The sequence below is a fragment of the Oryx dammah genome, unplaced genomic scaffold, assembly GCF_014754425.2.
Source record: "Oryx dammah isolate SB20612 unplaced genomic scaffold, SCBI_Odam_1.1 HiC_scaffold_27, whole genome shotgun sequence".
Classification (NCBI taxonomy): domain Eukaryota; kingdom Metazoa; phylum Chordata; class Mammalia; order Artiodactyla; family Bovidae; genus Oryx; species Oryx dammah.
Window position 1 is genome coordinate 101,354,438 of NW_024070211.1, and position 27,109 is coordinate 101,381,546.

The 27,109-nt window shown below is 38.7% G+C and overlaps 1 protein-coding gene across 5 annotated transcripts in view; it reads left to right on the forward strand.

Annotated features, from left to right (window-relative positions):
• SLC4A10 (solute carrier family 4 member 10) overlaps positions 1-27,109 on the forward strand; it is a 347,705-nt gene that overhangs the window by 270,744 nt on the left and 49,852 nt on the right. The gene's annotated exons all lie outside the window — the stretch shown is intronic.

Consider the following 27,109-nt stretch of genomic DNA (forward strand, 5'->3'; position numbering starts at 1 on the left):
CATCTGAATGCAGAGTTCCAAAGAATAGCAAGGAGAGATAAGAAAGCCTTCCTCAGTGATCACTACCAAGAATAGAGGAAAACAATAGAATGGGAAAGATTAGAGATTTCTTCAAGAAAATTAGAGATACCAAGGGAACATTTCATGCAAGGATGGTCTTAATAAAGGACAGAAATGGTATGGACCTAACAGAAGCAGAAGATATTAAGAAAAGGTGGGAAGAATACACAGAACTATACAAACTAGATCTTCACGACCCAGTTAATCATGATGGTATGATCACTCACCTAGAGCCAGACATCCTGGAATGTGAAGTCAAGTGGGCCTTAGAAAGCATCACTATAAACAAAACTAATGGAGGAGATGGAATTTCAATAGTTGAGCTATTTCAAGTCCTAAAAGATGATGCTGCAAAAGTGCTGCACTCAATATGCCAGCAAATTTGGAAAACTCAGCAGTGGCCACAGGACTGGAAAAGGTCAGTTTTCATTCCAATCCCAAAGAAAGGCAATGCCAAAGAATGCTCAAACTACCACACAGTTGCACTCATCTCACACACTAGTAAAGTAATGCTCAGAATTCTCTAAGCCAGGCTTCAGCAATACGTGAACCGTGAACTTCCAGATTTTCAAGCTGGATTTAAAAAAGGCAGAGGAACCAGAGGTTGACAGGTTGACATGACATCCATTGGATCATTGACAAAGCAAGAGAGTTCCAGAAAAACATCTATTTCTACTTTATTGACTGTGCCAAAGCCTTTGACTATGTGGATCACAACAAACTGTGGAAAATTCTTCAAGAGATGAGAATACTAGACCACCTGACCTGCCTCTTGAGAAATCTGTATGCAGGTCAGAAAGGAACAGTTAAAACTGGACATGGAACAACAGACTGGTTCCAAATAGGAAAAGGAGTACATCAAGGCTGTATATTGTCACCCTGCTTATCTAACTTATATGCAGAGTACATCATGGGAATTGATGGGCTGGATAAAACACAAGCTGGAATCAAGATTGCCGGGAGAAATATCAATGACCTCAGATATGCTGATGACACCACCCTTATGACAGAAAGTGAGGAAGAACTAAAGAGCCTCTTGATGAAAGTGAAAGAGGAGAGTGAAAAAGTTGGCTTAAAGTTCAACATTCAGAAAACTAAAATTATGGCATCTGGTCCCATCACTTCATGGCAAATAGATGGGGAAACAATGGAAACAGTGACAGACTTTTTTTGGGGGCGGGGGTCCAAAATCACTGCAGGTGGTGATTGCAGCCATGAAATTAAAAGATGCTTACTCCTTGGAAGAAAAGTTATGACCAACCTAGACAGCATATTAAAAAGCTGAGACATTTCTTTGCCAACAAAGGTCCGTCTAGTCAAAGCAACGGTTTTCTAGTAGTCGTGTATGGGTGTGACAGTTGGACCATTAGGAAAGCTGAGTGCTGAAGAATTGATGCTTTTGAACTGTAGTGTTGGAGAAGACTGTTGAGAGTCCCTTGGACTACAAGGATCTCCAACAAGTCCATCCTAAAAGAAATCAGTCCTGAATATTCTTTGGAAGGACTGATGCTGAAGCTGAAGCTCTGATACTTTGGCCACCTGATGTGAAGAACTGACTCGTTGGAAAAGACCCTGATGCTGGGAAAGGTGGGAGGAGAGGGGACCACAGAGGATGAGATGGTTGGATGGCATTAGTGACCTAATGGACATGAGTTTGAGTAAACTGCAGGAGTTGGTAATGGATAGGGAGGCCTGGCATGCTGCAGTCCATGGGGTCGCAAAGCATTGGACGTGACTGAGCGACTGAACTGAACTGAGTTAAACTTAGAAAAGCTTTTTACAGCAAAGGAAACTATAAACAAGGTGAGAAGACAGCCCTCAATGGAATAAAATAATAATAAATGAAACAACTGACAAAGGATTATCTCCAAAATATAAAAGCAGCTCATGTAGCTCAGTGCTAATAAAACAGCTCAATGAAAAAGTGAGCAAAAGACCTAGACAGACATTTCTCCCAAAAGACATAGAGAAGGCAACAAACACATGAAAAGATGCTAAGCATTGCTCATTATTAGAGAAATGCAAACCAAAACTACAATGAGGTGTCAGCTCACATCAGTCAGAATGGTCATCATCAACAAGTCTACAAACAATAAATGCTGGAGAGGGTTTGGAGAAAAGGGAACCCTCTTGCACTGTTGGTGGGAATGTAAAATGATACAGCCACGATGATGGACTGTATGGAGATTCCTTAAAAAATTAGAAATAAAACTACCATATGACCCAGCAATCCCACTACTGAGCATATACCCTGAAAAAACCAGAATTAAAAAGACCCAAATGTACCCAATATTCATTGAAGCACTATTTACAATAGCCAGGAAATGGAAGCAACCTAGATACCCATAAATAGTTAAATAGACAAAGAAGTTGTGGTACATATATACAATGGCATATTACTCAGTCACACAAAGGAATGCATTTGAGTCAATTCTAATGAGGTAGATTAACCTAGAGCCTATTATACAGAGTGAAGTAAATAAGTGAAAAACAAATATTGTATATCAGCACATATATATGAAATCTAGAAAGACAGTACTGGTGAACCTATTTGCAGGGCAGCGGTGGAGACACAGACAGAGAAAACAGACTTGTGAGCACAGTGGGGGAAGGAGAGGGTGGGACAAATTGAGAGAATAGCATGGAAACGTACATTACCATATGTAAAATAGATAGCCAGTGGAAATTTCCTGTATGATGCAGGGAGCTCAAACCCATACTCTTGACAACCTAGAGGGTGGGAAGGTGAGAAGTGGGAGGGGAGGTTCAAGAGGTGTGGAACATATGTTTACATATGATTGATTCATGTTGATATATGGCAGAAGTCAACACAGTATTGTAAAGCAGTTATCCCCCAGTTAAATAAATTTGTTTACAAAGAGGCTTTCTGGTTTCACCAGTTTTTTGTCCTTCACTACAGGGAAGGACCTTACTTGAATATAGTGTCCCAGGTTAGAAAGAAAGTGCACAAATTTGAAACCTATTTATGTCACATTTGAGTAACAAGGAGATCTAGGAAGAACTCTTAGATACTTTTTATCTAAGTCCATGTTACCGAAATCACAGACATTGAAAATCATCTGAACATATGACATCATCAAAGGTTTGGTGACAGATATCCAATGGGCCTGGTTTGTATAACTTGGAAAAGATGTCTCATCAGATGTCGTCTGCTTCAATTCTGGAAAATCTTTACTTTGAAGTCAAATAGATAATGTGCAATCCAGTTAGGATTTGTTGCTTTTTAGATGTGTCATGTGAATTCAAGAGTCTGTTCCCTGGAGTTTGGTAGCACAAGGGTCAGTTAGCAACACCTAATAGGAACCTTTCCAGCAAGGTTGAAGAGAGTCCTTCTGGATGTGTTTTTTCTAATGACAAAATTTCAGATTTCAAGGTCTGATGCTCAAGGTCTTTGTCTCCTGAGAGTGAGCTATGGAAAGATTGCTCCACTGAAATATTTTGCATTTTTAATAGAAGTAATCAGGCCTTTGAAATATTGGAATATCTCCTTTCATTGGTTTGGAGAAGGAAATGGCAACCCACTCCTGTATTCTTGCCTAGAGAATCCCATGGACAGAGGAGCCTGGCAGGCTGCTGTCCATGCTATGTTGGACATGACTGAAGCGAATCAGCTTGAATTAATGCATTGGAGAAGGAAATGGCAACCCACTCCAGTATTCTTGCCTGGAGAGTCCCAGGGATGGAGGAGCATGGTGGGCTGCCGTCTATGGGGTCGCACAGAGTTCGACACAACTGAAGCGACTTAGCAGCAGCAGCCTTTCATCAGTTTTGGCTCAAAAGAGGCAAGGAGCCAAATGCATTGGGCATCCAGAAACTGTCTCAAAGAGTGAAAATTTATGAATTCTAACGGAGGTGAATCTGAGATTTAAAAAGACCAATAGCAATGCTTTTGGCCGATATATTTGGAGGAATTTTACAAAATTTGCCAACTGAGTCTTAATAATGCCATTAATGGGCTTCCCAAGTGGCACTAGTGGTAAAGAACCTGTCTGTCAATGCAGGAGATATAACACAGGTGAGTTCAATTCTTGGATGGGGAAGATTCCCTGGAGGAGGGCATGGCAACCCACTCCAGTATTCCTGCCTGGAGAACCCCATGGACAGAGGAGCCTGGCAGGCTATAGTCCATAGCGTTGCAAAGAGGTGGAGACGACTGAAGTGACTTTAGCACACAAACACAATGCCATTCATGCATTCAGCTAAACCAGAGGACTGAGGTGGTATGCACAGTAAAAATGTTGTAAGACAAGCCAAAAAGTTCAGACTTGTTGAAGTACCTGATTAGTAAAATGAGATCACTATGAAGTTTAAGGGGAGTTCCCTAGATGAGGATACTCTTTTCCAAATGAACTTTAACCTCAGAAGAGACAGTGGCTTGTATGCAAGAGAAAGCTTCAGTCCAGTGTGAAAACATACAGACCATGACTAAAACATACTTATATTCGTGAGACAGAGGAAATTGTATCGCTCCATTTGCCAGACCTCAAATGGTCAATTAGGTGGTTTAAGATGTCCAGGAACAGTACAAACAGGCTTCCCTGGGTTATATTCCAGACAAGCCAACAAGTAAAGTAGGCACTTCTTGTGGCATTGTTAAAGTTTCCCTACCATTATTAATTCGTGAAGGCTATAATTTTTTCAGTAGACCAGAGATTTAATGCATGTACAGCGGTGAGGAGTGGGAATTTTAGAGTCTCCAGTAGAGCTAGATTGTTATTTAGTGCAAACCAGAGCTTTCTCTTTTTATCAAACCAACAATTCTTGAATTTCTAATCTTGCCTTTCCTTTCCAAGGTCAATTGTTGGGCTTCTCTAGCCAGTTTTTCTAAGTTGTCATTTGGAGAAATATCCCTTTGAACCACGGAAAGGTTTCTCTGCTGTTAGTTCCATTAAGGGCAGCATTCCTTGTGAAAATGTAAGCAAGGCAATTTCCCTTAGCCTTCAGAGAGTCAAGTTTAGAATGACCCAGCATATTGATAATAATAGCTAAGGTGGCAGATGGCTCCCCTGGTGACTCAGACGGTAAAGAGTCTGCCTGCAATGCAGGAAACCCGGGTTTAGTCCCTGGATCAGGAAGATCCCCTAGAGAAGGGAATGGCTACCAACTTCAATATTCTTGCCTGGAGAATTCCATGGACAGAGGAGCCTGACCGCTCTAGTCCATGAAATCACAAAGAGTCAGACATGACTGAGTGACTAATACTTTCACTACTTTTCACAAAGTGGCAAATAAAAGTAATGCATCAATAATTCTTAGTCATGGGGGCCATGTTAAACTGTATTTCCAGTGGAAGTAAAGAATCCATAGTGTTCCTTAATATTAAAAAATCATGAGTTACTCTGAAAGCATATCTATTGTCAGTCTAAATATTGACAGTTTTGCCCTTGGTTAAAGTACAACCCTGTGTCAGAGTGTATAATTCAGCCTTTGGGACCAAAGTACTCAGAGAAAAAGATGCTCCCTCAAAAATATTAAAGGCAGTTAGTTGCAATAGCATAGCCACCACAATATATGCCATTTTTACCTTTAAAATAAGAGCCATCAGTGAACCATGAGAAGTCAGCATTACCAAAATGAATTTCCTGTAGATTATCATGAGTAGTAGGAAGGTGATTCATCAGCATGAAGCAGTTGTGAGAGACTTCATCAGTGATAGAGGAGAAAAGAGTATCAGGGTTAAGGTTATTACAACATAAAAGAGGAAGAGTTAACAAAAGGACTTCATAGGAGATGAGGAAGCCAGTTGAGAAATGTTGAGTGGATTGAGAATTCAGGAGGGCTTACATTGCATGAGGTACAAAAATTGTCAAAGGGATCCCACAACATTTTTCTCATGGCCTTAACCAAAAGGCAGTGTTAGTCATGGCTCTAAGACAATGGGGTTTCTCCTCTTGCCACAGGGTCTAATTACTTGCTAAAGTACCCAGCACGTTGATGGTGGTCCCCGTGTTTAGTTGAGTACCCTAAAGGCATCCCCTTCCTTTTCACATACACAAAGGAAATATGAGAATAGGGATGCCCGGGGGAAAGGGGGTTTATCAAACTCTCCTTTAAGTATTAGAATATTGTATCATCTTATTCTTCCATAAAATTGAGTCAGAATGGTTATTTATCAAAAAAATACAGAGTTTTGGCCATAGGAGAAAAATAGAAATCCAGTTTCAGCAATAACCAGCTAGAAAACCTTGCAGTTGGTGTTTAGTTTTGGGTTTGGGGAAACAGACACCATGAAGCCTATCCAAATTTAGGTGTAACCCTTGTTCTGATATTAGATGGCCCAAATATCAAACTTGGGTTTGGGAAAACTGCAGTTTTTCCTTGGAAATCTAATGTCCCTTTAAGCTAAAAGCTTTAGCAAATGGATGCTGAGGAGGCTTGAGACAGAGCAAAGAAGCAAGTTATCCATATATTACAACAAAGTAGAACCCCTGGGAACTTTATGTCAACCAGATCAGCCTGCAGAATTTGTGAGAAATAAAAAGGACTCTCAGTAATACTCTGAGGCATTACTGTCCAGGTGAATTGTTTTTCTTTCCAAGTAAAGGCAAAAAGGTATTGGCTAGCTGCATCAACTGGAATACTAAAGAATGCACCACATCACTCAACTAGAGTAAAGAATTTATTTCCAAAGGGAATGGATGTTAGAAGCATATGAGGGTTAGAAGCAACAGGGTGTCAAGGGATAATAATATTGTTTATTGCTTGGACATCCTAGACAAACCTCCATCCTTTTTACCAAAGGGAGTTAGTTACTCTTATAATTTTTTGTAAAACTTGTCTTTCCCTTTGCCCCAACTTTTTTTTTTTTTGGTAAATAAATAAAGCTTGGTTCTTAAGGAATAAACTCTCTCAACACCCACTGTGCCCCACCCCACAAAAATTAGGAGTATCATAGGAACTAACTGACAAGGACAAGGGATAATGCAGTCTTGAGCCTTGTAAGCTTTTATTCTTGTTGTTCAGTCACCCAGTCATGTCCGACTCTTTGCAACCCCATAGACTGCAATATACCAGGCTTCCCTGTCCTTCGTTATCTCCCTGAGTTTGCTCAAGCTCATGTCCATTGAGTTGATGCCATCCAAACATCCCATCCTCTGTCAGCCCCTTCTTCTGCCTTTCCCAACATCAGGGTTTTTTTTCCCATTGAGTCAGTTTTTCTCATTAGGTAGACAAAGCATTGGAGCTTCAGCTTCAGCATCAGTCCTTCCAATGAATATTCAGGACTGATTTCCTTTAGGATTGACTTGTTTAATTTTCAAGAGTCTTCTCCAGCACCAAAGTTCAAAAGCATCAATTCTTTGGCACTCAGATTTCTTTATGGGCTTTATAACTTGAAGGATTTCTCTAATTATAGGCTATTGACTAATTCCAGAAAGAACAGGATGTATTTGAATCTTGATGGGAGTTGTGCTATGAATTTTGCCAATATTAGTTGGAGATTTTCTCCATGAGAAGGATGGTAGCTGATTCAATAGGGAGAAATGATCAGTGTTTCCTGAATTCGACTCTAGCACCATCAGAGAAAGAACAAGTAAAAAATGTCAAAGAGCCATTTAAATCATCTTCTTGGCTTCCTAGACGACTACTGTGAAGTTCTAGAATTATTTACTCCTTTTGGGAGAAAGAAATTCTGGCATGATAGTTCTATAAGAAGTCTCATCCTAGCAAATGCTTAGAGGTAGAAGAACTAAGAAGAAAGGGTGTGTATTTCTCAAAGAGCTTAAACAAAAGGAAATAGCTTCAGACAGGAACCTCTTGCGGTTCACTAGAGATGCCCACTATTTGGACTGTTTTAGTACACCAAGGCAGAGGCTGCTTTGTTGTAGTCAGATTGAGGACCCGGATTATGGTTCTCTTGTCACTTAAGACTGGGAGAGTGTCATCCTCAGTCTGAAGAAAGATTTCCTTTAAATCAGTTAGGAAGAAGATTGGGGAGAGTCCCTATAGTCCCTCAGAGTCACATCATTGAGAATTGAGTGGACATTGGAAAGGCTGGTTAGAGGGCTGAAGGTAAATTTGTAACAATCTCCTTTCCAATATTCCCTTTGCAATACTAGCAGAGACCAGGAGGATTTTGGTTTCATTTAGGGAATTTAATTTGCTGGAGTTGAAGATTAAGAATTTTAGCAGTCTTCTTTTTAGGTTACTCATCTAGACCATGAAAGAGCTGGTTTGCCAGATTAAATCTAGAGTAAACACGGTTTCCTATTCCATCCTGTTCCTTCATACTAGAAGGGAAAGATCCAGGATTATCCCACTAATAAATACAGAGTTAAAAGCTACCTTGGTGAAATGAACATCTGAAGGAAGACCAGAATTTTCTTTTAAAATAATCTGAAATTGATTGTAATAGTAATGAACAGAGTTATTAGGATTGTTGTGTATAGGACCGAATTTTGTTTCAATTAATAAGCTTTGGAAAAGCCCTAGGAACTGCCCTATGAAGACTCCTATCGATTGCCTGAGCCTGATCATATAATTAGCTTTTCAGGTGGCACTCGTGGTAAATAACTTGCCTGCCAGTGCAGGAGACATAAGAGATGCGGGTTCAATCCCTAGGTTGGTAGGGTTGTGTGACTAAATGAAATAGTGCATATGATGCACTTAGCACAGTACTGGGCCTATAAAAATAATGTCAGCTTTTACTATCACTCAACCCCAAGCTCTATAAGACAGGGACTGTATCTATCTTGATTATCACTGTATCCTTTAAGGCCTTAAGAGGAAATTGAGGTTCAACTATCTCTGGCAAAGAGTTAACAAGAAAAAAGTTAATCATGTACTTAAAATTCCAGCACCATCACTTTTCAAATGATGGGCATGAAATTTAGAAAATCCATGTTTCAAGCCCAGGGGCTTCCAAGATGGCACTAGTGGTTAAGAATCCACCTGCCAATGTAGGAGACATAAGAGACGGGACTTTGATCCCTAGATTGGGAAGATACCATGGAGGAGGCCATGGAAATCTACTCCAGTATTCTTGCCTCAAGAATCCCAGGGACAGAGGAGACTAGCAGGCTACAGTCCATAGGGTCACACAAAATCAGGCACGACTGAAGAAACTTAGCACGATCATATAATGTTAGTGGGCTGCTCTCTGTTTGTAATTCTAGAGACCTTTCAGGATTTTCCCAGTTGGCATTTTTCATCTAATGCTGAGTCTGGTCATCATGACAAGTATATGAACTAGTTGATATTAGTCAGAGAACCTTAGTTGATAAATTTGACTGAGTATTAAATCCCTGAGCAAATCTGTGAGAGTCTTAATTTATTTTGGGAAAATCTTTGGCTATGGCTGCTAGTTCTGCTTTAATCCAAGGAGTAGAGGAAATTAAGCATTTAGCCTCTGGATCCTTAGAAAGTTTAATTTTAAGGGACAAGTTCAGAGGAAAGGGAGAGTGTGTTGTTTCACAGAAAAAGGAAACTTCATTGAGAGAATTAAATATGAAGGAAATAAGTGTATATAGATTGTGTGTTAGTCACTCAGTCATGTCCAACTCTTTGCAAATCCATGGCCTGTAGCCCACCAGGCTCTTATATTTATGGAATTCTCCAGGCAAGAATAATGGAATGAGTTGCCATTCCCTTCCTCAGGGGGATCATTCCCACCCAGTGATGGAATCCAGGTCCCCTGCATTGCTGGCAGATTCTTTCCATCTGAGCCACCAAATAGAGGAGCTGTATATAGCAGAGCAGGAAAGGAGGAAGATAGCACAAGAGGTGAGGCTTGAGATACGCCAAGGAAGAAGATCATGAGGCTCAGGAAGCCATTTTAACTTTGTTTGTTTGCCTCAATAAATCTTCAAATCTTATTATGTGGTGTGGTAAATTTAAGCTCCTGATAACATTTGGAAGACACAAATGACTGATTGAAATATGAATTCCATTCAGTTTTGGAAATTTAGAGCTGTGGTTGTCCAATTCAGCCTTAAGAAAAGTTAAAGGGACTTCAAAAATTTCTCCTAATGGCCATAGATACTATACATTGTCTTTGATTGGGTCAATACATTTAGTTAGAAATGTGCCTGAAGAATCATGGTTTTCAAATAAAAATTGGCTGGAGTCCCTGTAAGAGGGGTACCCTCAAAATATTTAGATAACTGGGATCCCAAATCTTGGAGGGTTTTCTCTAGAGTAAGAGAATAATTTTCAAGCAGCTCAAACAACTCAAATAGCTCAGATAGCGTAAACCGTGCAAATAGCCTGCAGGCCTAATACCAGCCAGTTCTAAGGGAACAGTCTGGTCCCAGAGGAGCCAGGCCAAAAGCTGCTCCGCACAGTTCCAATCTAACAGCCCCTATTCAAAATGGAATGGGGCCAAAGGCTGAATCGGCACAACTCCAGTGAAACATCCCATGTTCCAAAAGGAATGGGCCGAAAGCTAGCCAGTTCCAGCTGGAACAGTCTGATTTCAAAAATCAGACCAAAGTGCCAAATGAATACTCACATACAGAACAAGACCTTAACCAGAAAGGAAGAAACCTTAAAATAGATACTGAGTAAAACCTGGAGAGCTTCAAAATGCAAAGTAGATGGAAGCTCAGATCCAGGAGAAAGACCCACTCTCAAACTCCAGGGTTGGTGAGAAAAGCAGTGAGAAGCAATAGGCTCAATGTTGGTACCACACCTGTTGGCTCACCAGCTTCAGAGCTCTTGGGGGCTTTCTGGGGATCCTCTTTAAGGGCCATTAAATTGTTGACCTACAACAAATAGACTACCAGTTATTTCTCTAGCAAAATTAAAAAAAAAAAAAAAAGAATTTATTCAGGACCTGCAAAGAATTTCAATTTGGGATCTGCAACCATAGCAACATGTAGGCTCCCTGCAAGAATGAAAAGGAGAACTCTTCTAAAGGGGGAAATGAAGTTAGGATGGCCATAGTGACCAAACAGTCCGTGGCATTTCACTGGCTGAATTGGATGAGCTGTTGCCAGAGAAGAAGAGGAAATGTTTCTTCTTATTACTGGGGTCTGCTGTTATCTCAGGATGTGAAGCTCCCCTATCTGGTCTCCCAAGGCTATTGAATTGAGGTTGCTGTTTATTAATTTTTTACACTTGTAAGAAGAGATAAATAAATCTATCTTTCCTTGCAATTCTCTGTTCCTCCTCCTATCTCCCTACCTCTTATTCTATGGTGGTGGTCTTTTATTCTGTAACCAAAGTTAAGTGTTAAGTAATTTGCCTAATCTCACATGCTAGCAAATAAAAGGTCAAAATTCTTCAAGTGAGGCTTCAACAGTAACTGAACCGAGAACTTCCAGATGTTCAAGCTGGATTTAGAAAAGGCAGAGGAACTAGAGATCAAATTGCCAACATCCATTGGATCATTGAAAAAGCAAGATTGTTCCAGAAAAACATCTATTCTGCTTTATTGACTATGCCAAAGGCTTTGACTGTATGGATCAAAACAAACTGTGGAAAATTCATGAAGAGATGGGAGTACCAGACCATCTTACCTGCCTCCTGAGAAATCTGTATGCAGGTCATGAAGCACCAATCAGAACTGGACATGGAACAACGGACTGGTTCCAAATTGCAAGAGAAGTATGTCAAGGCTGTATATTGTCATCCTGCTTATTTAACTTATATGCAGAGTACATCATGAGAAATGCCAGGCTGGATGAAGCACAAACTGGAATCAAGACTGCCTGGAGAAATATCGATAATCTCAGATATGAAGTTGACACCACCCTTATGGCAGAAAGCAAAGGAACTGAAGAACCTCTTGATGAAAGTGAAAGAGGAGAGTGAAAAAGCTGGCTTAAAACTCAGCATTCAAAAAACGAAGATCATGGCATTGAGTCCCATCACTTCATGGCAAATAGATGGGGAAACAATGGAAACAATGAGAGACTGTATTTCTTTGAGCTCCAAAATCACTGCAGATGGTGACTGCAGCCATGAAATTAAAAGACTCTTGTTCCTTGGAAAAAAAGCTATGATGAACTTATATAGCATATTAAAAAGCAGAGACATTACTTTACCAACAAAGGTCCGACTTGTCAAAGCTATGGTTATTCCAGTAGTCATGTATGAATGTGAGAGTTGGACCATAAAGAAAGCTGAGCACTAAAGAATTGATGCTTTTGAACTTGGTGTTGGAGAAGGCTCTTGAGAGTCCCTTGAACAGCAAGGAGATCCAACCAGTCCATCCTAAAGAAAATCAGTCCTGAATATTCATTGGAAGGCCTATGCTGAAGTTGAAGCTCCAGTACTTTGGCCACGTGATCAAAGAGCTGACTCCTTGTAAAAGACCCTGATGCTGGGAAAGATTGAAGGCAGGAGCAGAAGGGGACGACAGAGGATGAGATGGTTGGATGGCATCACCGACTCAATGGACATGATTTTGAAGAGCTTTGGGAGTTGGTGATGGACAGGGAAGCCTGGCATGCTGCAGTCCATGGGGTCACAAAGAGTTGGAGACGACTGAGCAACTAAACTGCACTAAATTTGTGTAAAGATCAGTTCTAAAATGTTTTTTTAAACCCACATTTTAAAAAACCTTTACATCAGTTCAGTTCAGTTCAGTCACTCAGTCGTGTCCGGCTCTTTGCGACCCCATGAATCGCAGCACGCCAGGCCTCCCTGTTCATCACCATCTCCCGGAGTTCACTCAGACTCATGTCCATCGAGTCCGTGATAACATCCAGCCATCTCATCCTCGGTCGTCCCCTTCTCCTCCTGTCCCCAATCCCTCCCAGCATCAGAGTTTTTTCCAGTGAGTCAACTCTTCTCATGAGGTGGCCAAAGTACTGGAGCTTCAGCTATAGCATCATTCCTTCCAAAGAAATCCCAGGGCTGATCTCCTTCAGAATGGACTGGTTGGATCTCCTTGCAGTCCAAAGGACTCTCAAGAGTCTTCTCCAACACCACAGTTCAAACGCATCAATTCTTCGGCACTCAGCCTTCTTCATAGTCCAACTCACATCCATACATGACCACAGGGAAAACCATTGCCTTGACTAGACAGACCTTAGTCGGCAAAGTAATGTCTCTGCTTTTGAATATGCTATCTAGGTTGGTCATAGCTTTTCTTCCAAGGAGTAAGCGTCTTTTAATTTCATGGCTGCACTCATCATCTGCAGTGATTCTGGAGCCCAAAAAAATAAAGTCTGACACTGTTTCCACTGTTTCCCCATCTATTTCCCATGAAGTGATGGGACCGGATGCCATGATCTTCGTTTTCTGAATGTTGAGCTTTAAGCCAACTTTTTTGCTCCCTCTTTCACTTTCATCAAGAGGCTTTTTAGCTCCTCTTCACTTTCTGCCATAATGGTGGTGTCATCTGCATATCTGAGGTTATTGATATTTCTCCTGGCAATCTTGATTCCAGCTTGTGTTTGTTCCAGTCCAGCGTTTCTCATGATGTACTCTGCATAGAAGTTAAATAAGCAGGGTGACAATATACAGCCTTGATGTACTCCTTTTCCTGTCTGGAACCAGTCTGTCGTTCCATGTCTAGTTCTAACTGTTGCTTCCTGACCTGTATACAGATTTCTCAAGAGGCAGGTCAGGTGGTCTGAATGAAGCAGGGCAAAGACTAATAGAGTTTTGCCAAGAAAATGCACTGGTCATAGCAAACACCCTCTTCCAACAACACAGGAGAAGACTACACATGGACATCACCAGATGGTCAACACCGAAATCAGATTGATTATATTCTATGCAGCCAAAGATGGAGAAGTTCTATACAGTCAACAAAAACAAGACCAGGAGATGACTGTGGCTCAGATCATGAACTCCTTATTACCAAATTCGGACTTAAATTGAAGAAAGTAGGGGAAACCGCTAGACCATTCAGGTATGACCTAAATCAAATCCCTTATGATTATACAGTGGAAGTGAGAAATAGATTTAAGGGCCTAGATCTGATAGATAGAGTGCCTGATGAACTATGGACAGAGGTTCATGACATTGTACAGGAGACAGGGATCAAGACCATCCCCATGGAAAAGAAATGCAAAAAAAGCAAAATGGCTGTCTGGGGAGGCCTTACAAATAGCTGTGAAGAGAAGAGAGGTGAAAAGCAACGGAGAAAAGGAAAGATATAAGCATCTGAATGCAGATTTCCAAAGAATAGCAAGGAGAGATAAGAAAGCCTTCCTCAGTGATCAGTGCAAAGAAATAGAGGAAAAGAACAGATTGGGAAAGACTAGAGATCTCTTCAAGAAAATGAGAGATACCAAGGGAACATAACATGCAAAGATGGGCTCGATAAAGGACAGAAATGGTATGGACCTAACAGAAGCAGAAGATATTAAGAAGAGGTGGCAAGAATACACGGAAGAACTGTACAAAAAAGATCTTCACGACCCAGATAGTCATGATGATGTGATCACTAATCTAGAACCAGACATCTTGGAATGTGAAGTCAAGTGGGCCTTAGAAAGCATCACTACGAACAAAGCTAGTGGAGGTGATGAAATTCCAATTGAACTGTTTCAAATCCTGAAAGATGATGCTGTGAAAGTGCTGCACTCAGTATGCCAGCAAATTTGGAAAGCTCAGCAGTGGCCACAGGACTGAAAAAGGTCAGTTTTCATTCCAATCTCAAAGAAAGGCAATGCCAAAGAATGCTCAAACTACCGCACAATTGCACTCATCTCACACACTAGTAAAGTAATGCTCAAAATTCTCCAAGCCAGGCTTCAGCAATACGTGAACCATGAACTCCCTGACATTCAAGCTGGTTTTAGAAAAGGCAGAGGAACCAGAGATCAAATTGCCAACATCCGCTGGATTATGGAAAAAGCCAGAGAGTTCCAGAAAAACATCTATTTCTGCTTTGTTGACTATGCCAAAGCCTTTGACTGTGTGGATCACAATAAACTGTGGAAAATTCTGAAAGAGATGGGAATACCAGACCGTCTGACCTGCCTCTTGAGAAATCTGTATGCAGGTCAGGAAGCAACAGTTAGAACCTTTACATAGTTATATTGATATGAGTATTTCTCACTCTAGTCAAGCAGTGTGCCTAGGTTACATTTTCTTGTCTATGGCTCTAGTACTGTGACTCCTTTGGCATTCAGAAAATGTTCTTTCAGAATGGTATCATAAGGAACTCTAAGGACCCTCACACTGGTGAAACAACTGTACTGGTAAAAAAATCATTTTGGGAAGCAATAATCAAAGTTGTTTTAAGGGCAAAAACTACTTTTATGTGGAATCTAAAAAAAAAAAAAAAAAATCAACATTTCCAAAGCAGAAACTGGCTCACAGACTTTGAAAACAAACTTAGCGATACCAATGAGGAAAGTTGAGAGAGATAAATTAGGGGTTTGGAATCAACTCATACAGACTACTGTGTATAACATAATCAACAAAAACCTACTGTATAACATAGCGAACTGTCCTCAGTACAGTATTCTATAATAACCCATATGGGAAAAGAATCTGAAAGGGAATGGGTATATGTAAATGTATAAGTGAATCACTTTGCTGTACAGCTAAAACTAATGCAACACTGTAAATCAGCTCTACTCTCATATAAAATAAAATTTTTAATAAATTTTAAAAATGTTGGAAGTTTTGTTAAGAAGCAATTAAGAGAAGGTAGGTAGCTTTATGAGAAACAGACTAAACAACAGGGCAGTTACTATACCAGAGAGAACCAGGGAAAGAGACAGCTAAGGAAAGTCCTCTTGGGGTCAGAAAAAACTCAAATAACCTCAGTTACAAAGAAGGTAGAGTTTAATTGCATCACGAAACCAGAGTGTTTTATGCCCTAGGTTTCTTAGCCTCCAATTAAAATAAATAAATTAATTTTTTAAAAATCTTGATTAAAAAAAACAACAACAAACAATAGAGTAATCACCCGGCAGTTAATGGAGCCTAATAACTGAATGTATGTGGTAACCGCTTCAGCAAGTCCTAAGAGAATAACTGAAGATATGTATAGTGAAGAATAAAAACCCAACAATGTTCATAACATCATGATAAAATGAATTTTCCTTTGAATATTTCATGAGCTGCTCAAAATCATTATATATACTTCAGTTTTCTTCCTCCTTGGAACATGTTTTTCTTGTAAAGCTTCCTCCCACACCCCACCTTGTATTGCTAACTGCCCTTTCTCCAGCCTTCCATGCTTGAACGTCCTGAAGCTTTCCCAAGAATTCAATAATTCTACCCTGTGAATTGCTTGTTAAAAGTATAAGTATATAGTACAACAGATGTTGCACAGCAGATCTCTAGAACTTTTTCATGGTGCATAACTAAAGTTCTGTACCCTTTGAAGCAACTCCTTATTTTTCTCTTCCAATCTTTGGAAAACACAATTCTACTTTCTATAAATTTTACTACTTTAAACACCTAATGTAAGTGGAATTATGTAGTATTTGCCCTTCTGTGGCTGGCTATTTCACTTTGCACAATATCCTCAATGTTCATCCATGTTGCTGCATATGAGAGAATTTCCTTTTTTTTTTAAAATGGCTGAATAATATTCTATTGTATATATAATTACATTTTAAATAAAGTTCATTTGTTGATGGATATTTAGATTGTTTCCACTTCTTGGCTATTTTGAACAATGCTGCAGTGAATATGGGAATATACTATGTCTTCAAGATCCGAGTCTCTTTGGATCCAAAAATGAGATTTCTGGATCCTGTAACTCTCTTTTTATTTTTTGGAGGAAACTATAAGGTGTTTTTCATAATGGCTGCACCATTAAGCATATGTTTTATGGCTGTTGAGTTGTAGTTACTCCTTATACATTTTGGATATTAATATCTTACCAGATATAGTTTGCAGGTATTTCCTCCCATTCCATAGGTTGCTTTCTCACTCTGCTTATTGTTTCCTGGCTATGTAAAAGTTTTTTAGTTTAATGTAGTCCAATTGTCTATTTTTTTGCTTATATTACCTGTAATTTGGTGTCATATCCAAGAAATCATTGTTAAGGCCAATGTAATAAAGCATTCTCCCCTGTTTTCTTCTAGAAATTTTTTAGTTTCAGGTCTAATGTTTAAGTCTTTTATTCATTTTGAATTGATTTCTGTGTATGATAAAAGGTCCAGTTTTATTCTTTTGCTTGTGGATATCCAGTTTTCCCAGCATTATTTGTTGAAGAGACTTCAACATTTCCACATTGTGTAGTTTTGCCTTTCTTGTCGAAGATCTTTGACTGCATAGGTGAGGGTTTATTTCTGGGCTCTCTGTTCTGTTCTATTGGTCTATGTACCTGTCTTTGTTCCAGTACCATACTGTGGTGTTTTGTTTTTTTAATTACTCTAGCTTTGCTATATATTTTGAAATTAGGAAGTGTGAGACTTCCAACTTTGTTCTTTTTGCTCAAGATTGTTTTGACTGTTCAGAATCTTTCATGGTTTTATATGAATTTTAGAATTAATTTTTCTATTTCTATAAAAAATGTCATTGACATTTTGGTAGTGATTGCACTGAATTTGTAAATCCCCTTGGGTAATGTGGGTATTTTTAACAATGTTAAATCTTGCAGTTCATGAACACATTTCTTTCTTTTCAGGTATCTGTGTCCTCTTTATGTAGTTTTAAGTGTACAAGTCTTTCACACTTTTGGTTAAATTTATTTCTAAGTATTTTATTCTTATTGATGCTATTGTAAATGGGTTTGTTTTCTTAATTTCCTTTTTAGATTATTCATTGCTAGTTTATAGAAACTCTACTGAGTTTTTTAATGTTTTAACGTTGATTTTGATCCTGCAGCTTTGCTGAATTCATTTATTCTTGCAGTGTGTGTGTGTGTGTGTGTGGGTGATCTTTAGACTTTTCTTTATATTAGATTATATAATCTGCAAGTAGAGATAATTTTCCTTCTTCCTTTCCAATTTGGATGCTTTTTTTTTCCCTTAACTGAATTACTTTAACTAGGACCTTCAGTACTGTTTTGAATTGAACTGGCAGGAATGGGCATCCTTGTTTTGTTCTTTATCTTAGAGAAAAAAACCTCTGGTTTTTCCCCATTGTTTATTATGTTAGTTGTGGGCTTGTCATACTGGATTTTATTATGTTGAGATCATGTCCTTCTACTCCTAGTTTGATGAGTACTTTTATCATGAAAGGATGTTGAATTTATCAGATGCTTTTCTGTGCATCTATTGAGTTGATCATATGATTTTATCCTTTGTTCCATCAATGTGGTGTAATACAATGATTGATATTTGTTTGTTGAACCATCCTTGTGTTCCAGGGATAAATCCCACTTGGTTATGGTGTATGATCCTTTTAATGTGTTGTTGAATTTAGTTTGCTAATATTTTGTTGAAGATTTTTGCATCTATATTCATTAAGGATATTGTTTTTTAGTTTTCTTTTCATGTCTTTTTCTTTGGTATCAGGATAATTCTGGCTTTATAAAATGAGTTTGGAAGTGTTCCCTCCTCTTCAGTTTCTGGAAGAGCTTGAGGATTGGCACCAGTTCTTTAAATGTATGGTAGAATTCGCCAGTGAAACCATCTGGTCACGGGCTTTTCTTTGTTGGGAGGTTTTTGATTACCATTCAGTCTCCTTGCTAGTTATAGGTCTGTTCAGAATTTCTGTTTCTTCATAATTCAGTCTTGGTAGATTGCATGTTTCTAGGAATTTATCCATTTCTTCCAGGCTATCCAAATTGTTGGCTTGGAATTTCTCATAGTAATCTCTTATAATCTTTTCAATTTTTGTGGCAATAGTTGTAATATCTCCTCTCTAATAATTTTGAGTCTTCTTAATTATTTTCTTCAACTAGCTAAAAGTTTGTCAATTTTGTAGATTTTTTTTAAAAAAACACAATGCGTTTTCATTGATCTCTACAATTGTTTTTCTATTTTCTATTTCATTTATTTTTGTGCTGATGATTATTATTTCCTTCCTTCTGCTAACTTGAGGATTCATTTGTTTTTATTTTTTTAGTCTCTTGTGTTTTAAAGTTAGGTTGTTTATTTGCAAATTTTCATCTTTTTAATATAGGCAATTATTGCTATAAACTTCCCTTTTTTGTGCTGCTTTTGCTGCATCCTATAAGTTTTAGTATTTTTTTTGTTTTCATTTGTCTTAAGATACTTTCTAATTTCTCTTTTGATATCTTCTTTGGCTTATTGGTTGTTCAAGAATGCATTGCTTACTTTCCATATATTTTTGAATTTTTTAGTTTCCTTCTGTTTTTGATTTCTAGTTTCATTGCACTGTGCTTTGAAAGTACACTTACTTTGATTTCAGTCTTCTCAAATTTGTTAAGTCTAGGTTGTGACCTAAAATGTGATCTCTTACGGAGAATGGTATCTGTGTGCTTGAAAAGACTGTATATTCTGCTGCTGTTGGATGAAATGCCCTATATATGATATTCGGTTCATTTGGTCTATAGTATTTTACAAATCCTGTTTCCTTCAGTTCAGTTCAGTCGCTCAGTCGTGACCGACTCTTTGCGACCCCATGAGTCGCAGCACGCCAGGCCTCCCTGTCCATCATCAACTCCCGGAGTTCACTCAGATTCACGTCCATCGAGTCCGTGATGCCATCAAGCCATCTCATCCTCTGTCGTCCCCTTCTCCTCCTGCCCCCAATCCCTCCCAGCATCAAAGTCTTTTCCAATGAGTCAACTCTTCACATGAAGTAGCCAAAGTACTGGAGTTTCAGCTTTAGCATCATTCCTTCCAAAGAAATCCCAGGACTGATCTCCTTCAGAATGGACTGGTTGGATCTCCTTGTAGTCCAAGGGACTCTCAAGAGTCTTTTCCAACACCACAGTTCAAAAGCATCAATTCTTTGGCGCTCAGCCTTCTTCACAGTCCAACTCTCACATCCATACATGACTACTGGAAAAACCATAGCCTTGATGTGTTATTGATGTCAAAACATTACATCCTTCTGAATTATGTATCCATTAACATAGTTTTATAGTAATAGTTTTTAAAAATACTTTTGTCCTTCAACCCCTATACCAGAATTAATTAGATGGACCTTTGTTGGCAAAGTAATGTCTCTGATTTTTAATATGCTGTCTAGGTTGATCATAACTTTCCTTCCAAGGAGCGGGTGTCTTAATTTCATGGCTGCAGTCACCATCTGCAGTGATTTTGGAGCCCAGAAAAATAAAGTCTGACACTGTTTCCACTGTTTCCCCATCTATTTCCCATGAAGTGATGGGACCAGATGCCATGATCTTCGTTTTCTGAATGTTGAGCTTTAAGCCAACTTTTTCACTCTCCTCTTTCACTTTCATCAAGAGGCTTTTTAGTTCCTGTTCACTTTCTGCCATAAGGGTGGTGTCATCTGCATATCTGAGGTTATTGATATTTCTCCCGGCAATCTTGATTCCAGCTTGTGTTTGTTCCAGTCCAGCGTTTCTCATGATGTACTCTGCATAGAAGTTAAATAAGCAGGGTGACAATATACAGCCTTGATGTACTCCTTTTCCTATTTGGAGCCAGTCTGTTGTTCCATGTCCAGTTCTAACGGTTGCTTCCTGACCTGCATACAGATTTCTCAAGAGGTAGGTCAGATGGTCTGGTATTCCCATCTCTTTCAGAATTTTCCACAGTTTGTTGTGATCCACACAGTCAAAGGCTTTGGCATAGTCAATAAAGCAGAAATAGCTGTTTTTTCTGGAACTCTCTTGCTTTTTCCATAATCCAGAGGATGTTGGCAATTTGATCTCTGGTTCCTCTGCCTTTTCTAAAACCAGCTTGAACATCAGAAAGTTCACGGTTCCTTATTCATCTTCTATCTGGATTCTATCCATTATTTAAAGTGAGGTATTGAAATCTCCTAATATTATTGTGTAATTATCTATCTTTCCCTTCAATTCTGTCAGTGTTTCCTTCCTATATTTTGGTGCTCTGCTATTAGGTACATATATCTTTTTAATTGTTGTATCTACCCAATTAATTGACTCTTTTATCATTTATCATGTCCTTCTTTGTCTCTTTTGACAATTTTTGACTTAAAGTCTATTTTGTCTAATATGATTATGGCCCACCCTGGCCCCTGCTCTCTTTCAGTTACTATTTGCATAATTTTTTTCTATACTTTAACTTTCACTCTGTGTGTTCCTAAATCAAAAATCTTTTCTAGATAGCATATAGTTGGATTTTTTCTAATCCATTTAACCACTCTATATCTTCTGATTAGGGAGTAAAATCCATTTACATTTAAGTAGTTGTTGATAGAGAAGAACTTACTATTGCCATTTTGTTAGTTGTTTCTGTCTTATATTTATCCTTCACCCCCTTTCCTCTCTTCTTTCCTTCCTTTGTGTTTTGTTGATTTCTTTTGGTAGTGATATGTTTTGATCCCTTTTAATTTTCTTTTGTGGATGTTCTACACAAAATGGTACTTTCTTGATGATTACCATGGGGCTTACATAAAGCATCGTATATTTACAACAATCTATTTTAAGCTGATAAAACTTAACTTTATTGCATACAAATACTCTTCACATTGACTCCCTCTTCCTTATACTTTCTGTGTTATTGATGTCAAAACATTATATCCTTCTAAATTATGCATCCATTAACATATTTTTATAGTAATAGTTTTTTAAAATACTTGTGTCCTTCAACCCCTATACCAGAATTAAAAGTGATACATGTACCATTATTACAGTATTTTGTATTTGTCTGTATATTTATGGAGGAGCCTAGTAAGCTGCAGTCCATGGGGTCGCTAAGAGTCGGACACGACTGAGCGACTTCACTTTCACTTTTCACTTTCATGCATTGGAGAAGGAAATGGCAACCCACTCCAGTGTTTTTGCCTGGAGAATCCCAGGGTCGGGGGAGTCTGGTGGGCTGCCGTCTCTGTGGTCACAGAGTCGGACACCACTGAAGTGACTTAGCAGCAGCAGCAGTAGCAGCAGCAGCAAGCTTTATACTTTCATATGCTTTTGTGTTGTTCAGCATCCTTTTGTTTGAGCTTGACGGAATCCCTTTAGCATTTCTTGTAGGCAGTTATAGTGATAATAAACTCCCTCAGCGTTTGTTTTTTTTTTTTAAACATGAGAAGGTTTCCTTTTTCCTTCATTTTTCAAGTACCACTTTTTTTTTTTTTTGCCACAGATAGTGTTCTTGGTTGGCAGTTTTTCCCTTTTAGCGCCTTGAATATATCATCCCACTGCCTTCTGGCCTGTAGAGTTCCTGCTGAAAAATTCACTGATGGTATTATGGGACTTCTCTTGCACATGGTGATTCACTTTTCTCTTGTTGCTGTTAGAATTTTCTCTGTATTTCTCTTTTGACAGTTTGATTATAATGTGTCTTAGTGTGGATTTGTTTGGATTTACTATGGTTGGAATCCATTGGATTTCTTAAATATGGATATAATTTCCTTCCTTAGTTTTGGGAAGTTTCGGGGCACTATTTCTTTAAATAAGTTTTCTGTCACTTATACTCTTTGTTCTTCCAGGGTCCCATGATGCATATATTGATTTGCTCATGATATCCATGTGTTCCTCAGACTTTTTTCACTCTGTTTCATTCTTTTTTCTGATCTAGTCTTCTGACTGGATAATTTCAAGTGAGCTGTCCTCAAGTTCACTGATTCTTTCTTCAGCTTAATTGAACCTAGTGTTAAATCCTCCTACTGAATTTTTTTACTTCAATTATTGTATTCTTTCACTCCAAATTCTCTGTCTTGTTCTTTCTAATATTTTATTTTTTGCTGATATTTTCACTTTGTTTATGTGTCATCTTGATCTCATAAGGTATCATTATAATGGTTATTTTAATTCTCTGTCAGGTAACTTTTATGCCTCCATTTCTTTAAGATAAATTTGATTTATTTTATTCTTTTGTACAGAGAAGGCAATGGCAACCTACTCCAGTACTCTTGCCTGGAAAATCCCATGGATGGAGGAGCCTGGTGGGCTGCAGTCCAAGGGGTCACTAAGAGTCGGACATGACTGAGCGACTTCACTTTCACTTTTCACTTTCATGCATTGGAGAAGGAAGTGGCAACCCACTCCAGTGTTCTTGCCTGGAGAATCCCAGGAATGGGGGAGCCTGGTGGGCTGCCGTCTATGGGGTCGCACAGAGTCAGACACAACTGAAGCAACTTAGCAGCAGCAGCAGCAGCATTCTTTTGTATGGGCCATGTTTCCCTGTTTCTTCATGTATCCCATAACTTTGTTTTAGGACTGGCACACTTGAAATAAAAGCCACATCTCATAGCCTTTATAGACTGGCCCTTTCTGCAGAAGACTTCTTATCAGCTTGACTAGAGATTCTGGGGGTCTCTGTAACCTTTTCTTAGAGGGAAGGGAATGCAAATTCTTTGAGCCTGTGTGTGCAATTTCTCAATTAGGTAGAGCTGGCTGATTTCTTTTTCCAGGGACTCATAATTTTTTGCTCTACCTGGGGTCACTCTGTTGTACTGCCAATTCTCTGGTTTTACGATGTGTGTTGATGTTGAGTTGTGTCTAGTTCTTCATGACCCCATGGACTGCAGTCTGTCAGGCCCTCTGTCCATGGAATTTCCCGGGCAAGAACACTGTAGTGGAGTGCCATTTTCTGTCCCAGGGGATCTTCTTGACTCAGGCATTGAACCTGCATCTCCTGCAGGCCCTGCATTAGCAGGCAGATTCTTCACCACTGCGCCACCTAGGAAGTCCTGGTTTTCCAGTAGCAAGCTGCTATGATGTCCCTTTGTCTCAGAGACCTCCAGATGTCTGCTGTATGCCGACTCCCCATCAGCAGCCTGAATTAGGTGAGACAGATACCAGTCCCTTCTGCACTCTTCTAAAGAGCTTGAACATCAGACATATGCTCCTTTCTGTCCTTCCAGAGGGAGAAGCCTCAGATTGTTCTACCCCTAACTGCATTGAGCCATCCTAGTCCATGAATGCCCATTTACCCATTCTTCTTTGTTCTCAGTGGCACCAAGGCATCCAGACTACAATGGTTCTGTCAGTACTCTGAATTAGACAAGACAGATACCAGTTCCTCAGTAGCCCTCGGAAGAGCTGGAATGTCAGATACAGCCTCTACTTTTTTCTTCACCCCCAGGGTAAAAAGTGTGAGCCAGGTTATTCTCTACCATTGCTGAGCTGTGCCAGCTTAGAAAAGAGGCTGAGGCAATTAAAGTGAAATTGCTCTTCTTATCCATTTGAATGTGGCTTTTCACAGCTTTGCATTCTGGTATGGCAACATCTTGACTAGATTCTAGAATTCTCATTGCAGTATTTTGGAACGTATATTGTTAAACTGCAGTTTCTGTGGGGGAAAGAGAGTGGAACTTTGCATTCATCCATCTTGTGATTCACTCCCTCTGTGATTTACTCTTGGGCTCTACTACATTTGTCATTTTGAGAGTCCTTTCACTGCTTTCTTAGGTTGGAAGCCCTCTTTCCTTCATCCTATATCTTCTTTGTTTACTTACAAGTTATGCTTTCTAATTAATGACACATGCACAAAAAAACTAGAATCTGCAAAGAATAAACTTTTTTTTTTTTCGTTCTTTGTTACATTTGATTTGATGATTTCATTCAATAGAGACCTCTAGGTCCAAAGTAATTTTGCCTTACAGTGTTGATGGTATTGCTTAGAGAAAAGACTGAGGCTATTCTTGGAGTGGTATGTATGTAAGTCTGTAGCAGTTGGGGATGGATTTCTGGTATCAACTATTGTATAGTCAAACTTTAAACTAGTTCTCATGTTTTTGGCTCCATCTTTTTACTCTGTTTCTTTTTTGAGTATTAAACTCTTCTCTTAGTCAAGACCCTCCTTGATATTTTACTCACAGGACAGCTCCCTCTTTTACTGCAGTTGGAAGAATATATATATATATATATATATACACACACACACATATATATCCTATATAAATGTATAAATTTAATTTTTATATATAATTACATATATCTGTTTATATATAAATATATACATATATTTATGAGTGAGTAAGAGAGCACTACCTAGGTTTAAATTCTGGCTCTGGAGTTTCTAGCTGTGTAAACTTGGCCATGTCACTTGTATCTCGATATATTCATGTGACAACCTAGTTTAGGGATTAAATTTAAAGGTACTATTATTATTGCTCTTCTGTTCTGCTTTTTCAAAAATCCTGTTTTCATATGACTTTCATATTCAGTTTGGTTACATATCTCTCTTTTTGATGTATCTCCTCGTGTCTCTTTTTATATTATTCCTTAGCTTAGTGAATTCTAGGTCATAACAAAATAAACATGTGTATTCAGTCCTCTTTTTTAAGCTAGAAGCCAAATCTGATTTTTAATTTTAGAAAATAATCAGTGATTTAATGGTTTTAATGTAATTTTAATAATTTAAGCTATTTTTAAAATGAAATTATTCTCTCTATTCATATATTATCTTTACTATATTTGCCTAGTGATCTAATAATGACCCAGAGTCAAAATTGAATGGGAATTTTCTTTCTTTTGATAGATTCTTAGTAATAGTAGTGAAACTATTTTAATGCTGGTCAGAATTTAATTCTCTTTAAAGAATTGGAAACAAAAAAGAATATCAGCATGTTAGAGAAAAGCCTATTGTTCTTTTTTGTATTACATCAATTGAAAGTTAACAGTTTTATTACATCTTATGAAAAACCAAAAAATGAACCAGAAAATAATGATGATAATCATGATGATGATAGGAGCAACAATTACAAAATGCATAAACATATACATGCCATTTAGTATATATCATGTTACGTATTCTTCATAATAGCTCTACTAGGTAGGCATTTCAGTCCTCATTTTACTTTATGAGGAAACCAAGGTTTAGAGTGCTTAAATAACTTGCCCATGCCACACAACCAGTAAAGCACAGAGCTTTCTGATACAAAGGCCTGTGTTCTGTGATTATGTACAACTAATCCAGGACTTTGGTATGGAACAGAGGCAATGGCAGCCCACTCCAGTACTCTTGCCTGGAAAATCCCATGGACGGAGGAGCCTGGTGGGCTGCACTCCATGGGGTCACTGAGAGTCGGACACGACTGAGTGACTTCACTTTCACTTTTCACTTTCATGCATTGGAGAAGGAAATGGCAACCCACTCCAGTGTTCTTGCCTGGAGAATCCCAGGGATGGGGAAGCCTTGTGGGCTGCCATCTATGGCGTTGTACAGAATCGGACATGACTGATGTGACTTAGCAGCAGCAGCAATCCGGGCCTTGAGAACCTATAGATTTGAACAAATTGCATTAATGAATGACCATTACTGCCTCTCAAAGACCTTTGTTTCCCTTTTGCTATGTCTCCTCCTTCTGATACCACAGTGGCCACTGCAGCTACTCATAGTGGCTAATACTTCCTTCTCTCATTCCCTTAAAATCCTCATTCACAACTTTCTCATTGGAATCCTCTGTTTTTTTTAGTGCCCCAGTCTCAAGTGAGCCCAGGTGGGAATACTCTAACCATCCTTAGTGAGAAAAGGTGCAGGCCTGTCTGTATTGCTCAAGTCAAGTAGAATTTCTTATAATAATAGACACTGAATACACTTTGAAAAATGAATGAGTGGTGATAAAAAAGAACAGACTAAAATTCCTGATGTAGAAAGAGAGACTGTAGCTCAGGCAAAGGAATTTATCAAGTAGAAACTGTAATATGTTTTCCTATAGAAATAATAGTAGTTGAGTTCTACAGTTCAATTAATATCACTAAAATAGCAGTCCAACCTATTTTTAAGTTTTGTAGTATATGTGGGTTAACCTGGGAGCCCAAATACGATTTTTATAAAATGCTTCTAGAAGAAAACGCTCTCTGAAGGGCAAATAATAGACTTAATGAATTTTTTAAACAAACCATTTGTAAATTGAAGTTAACATCTAAGACCATTAACTTGTTGATAATCTTTGCTTATGTCTTCTCATTTACTTACAAAGTTATAAAGAATGTGATATCAAAAGCTGTTTCTTATTACATAGTAGGAAGAATTGCCCAAATCTTTCCCATTCTTTCTGCTCTTACCCTCAGCATTCATCATGTTACCTTGTATGTAGCTGTTGTTCAGTCACTCAGTTGTGTCCTACTCTTTGCAACCCCTACCCTTTGCGTGGACTGCAGCAGGCCTGGTTTCCTTGTCCTCCACTATCTCTTAGAGTCTGCCCA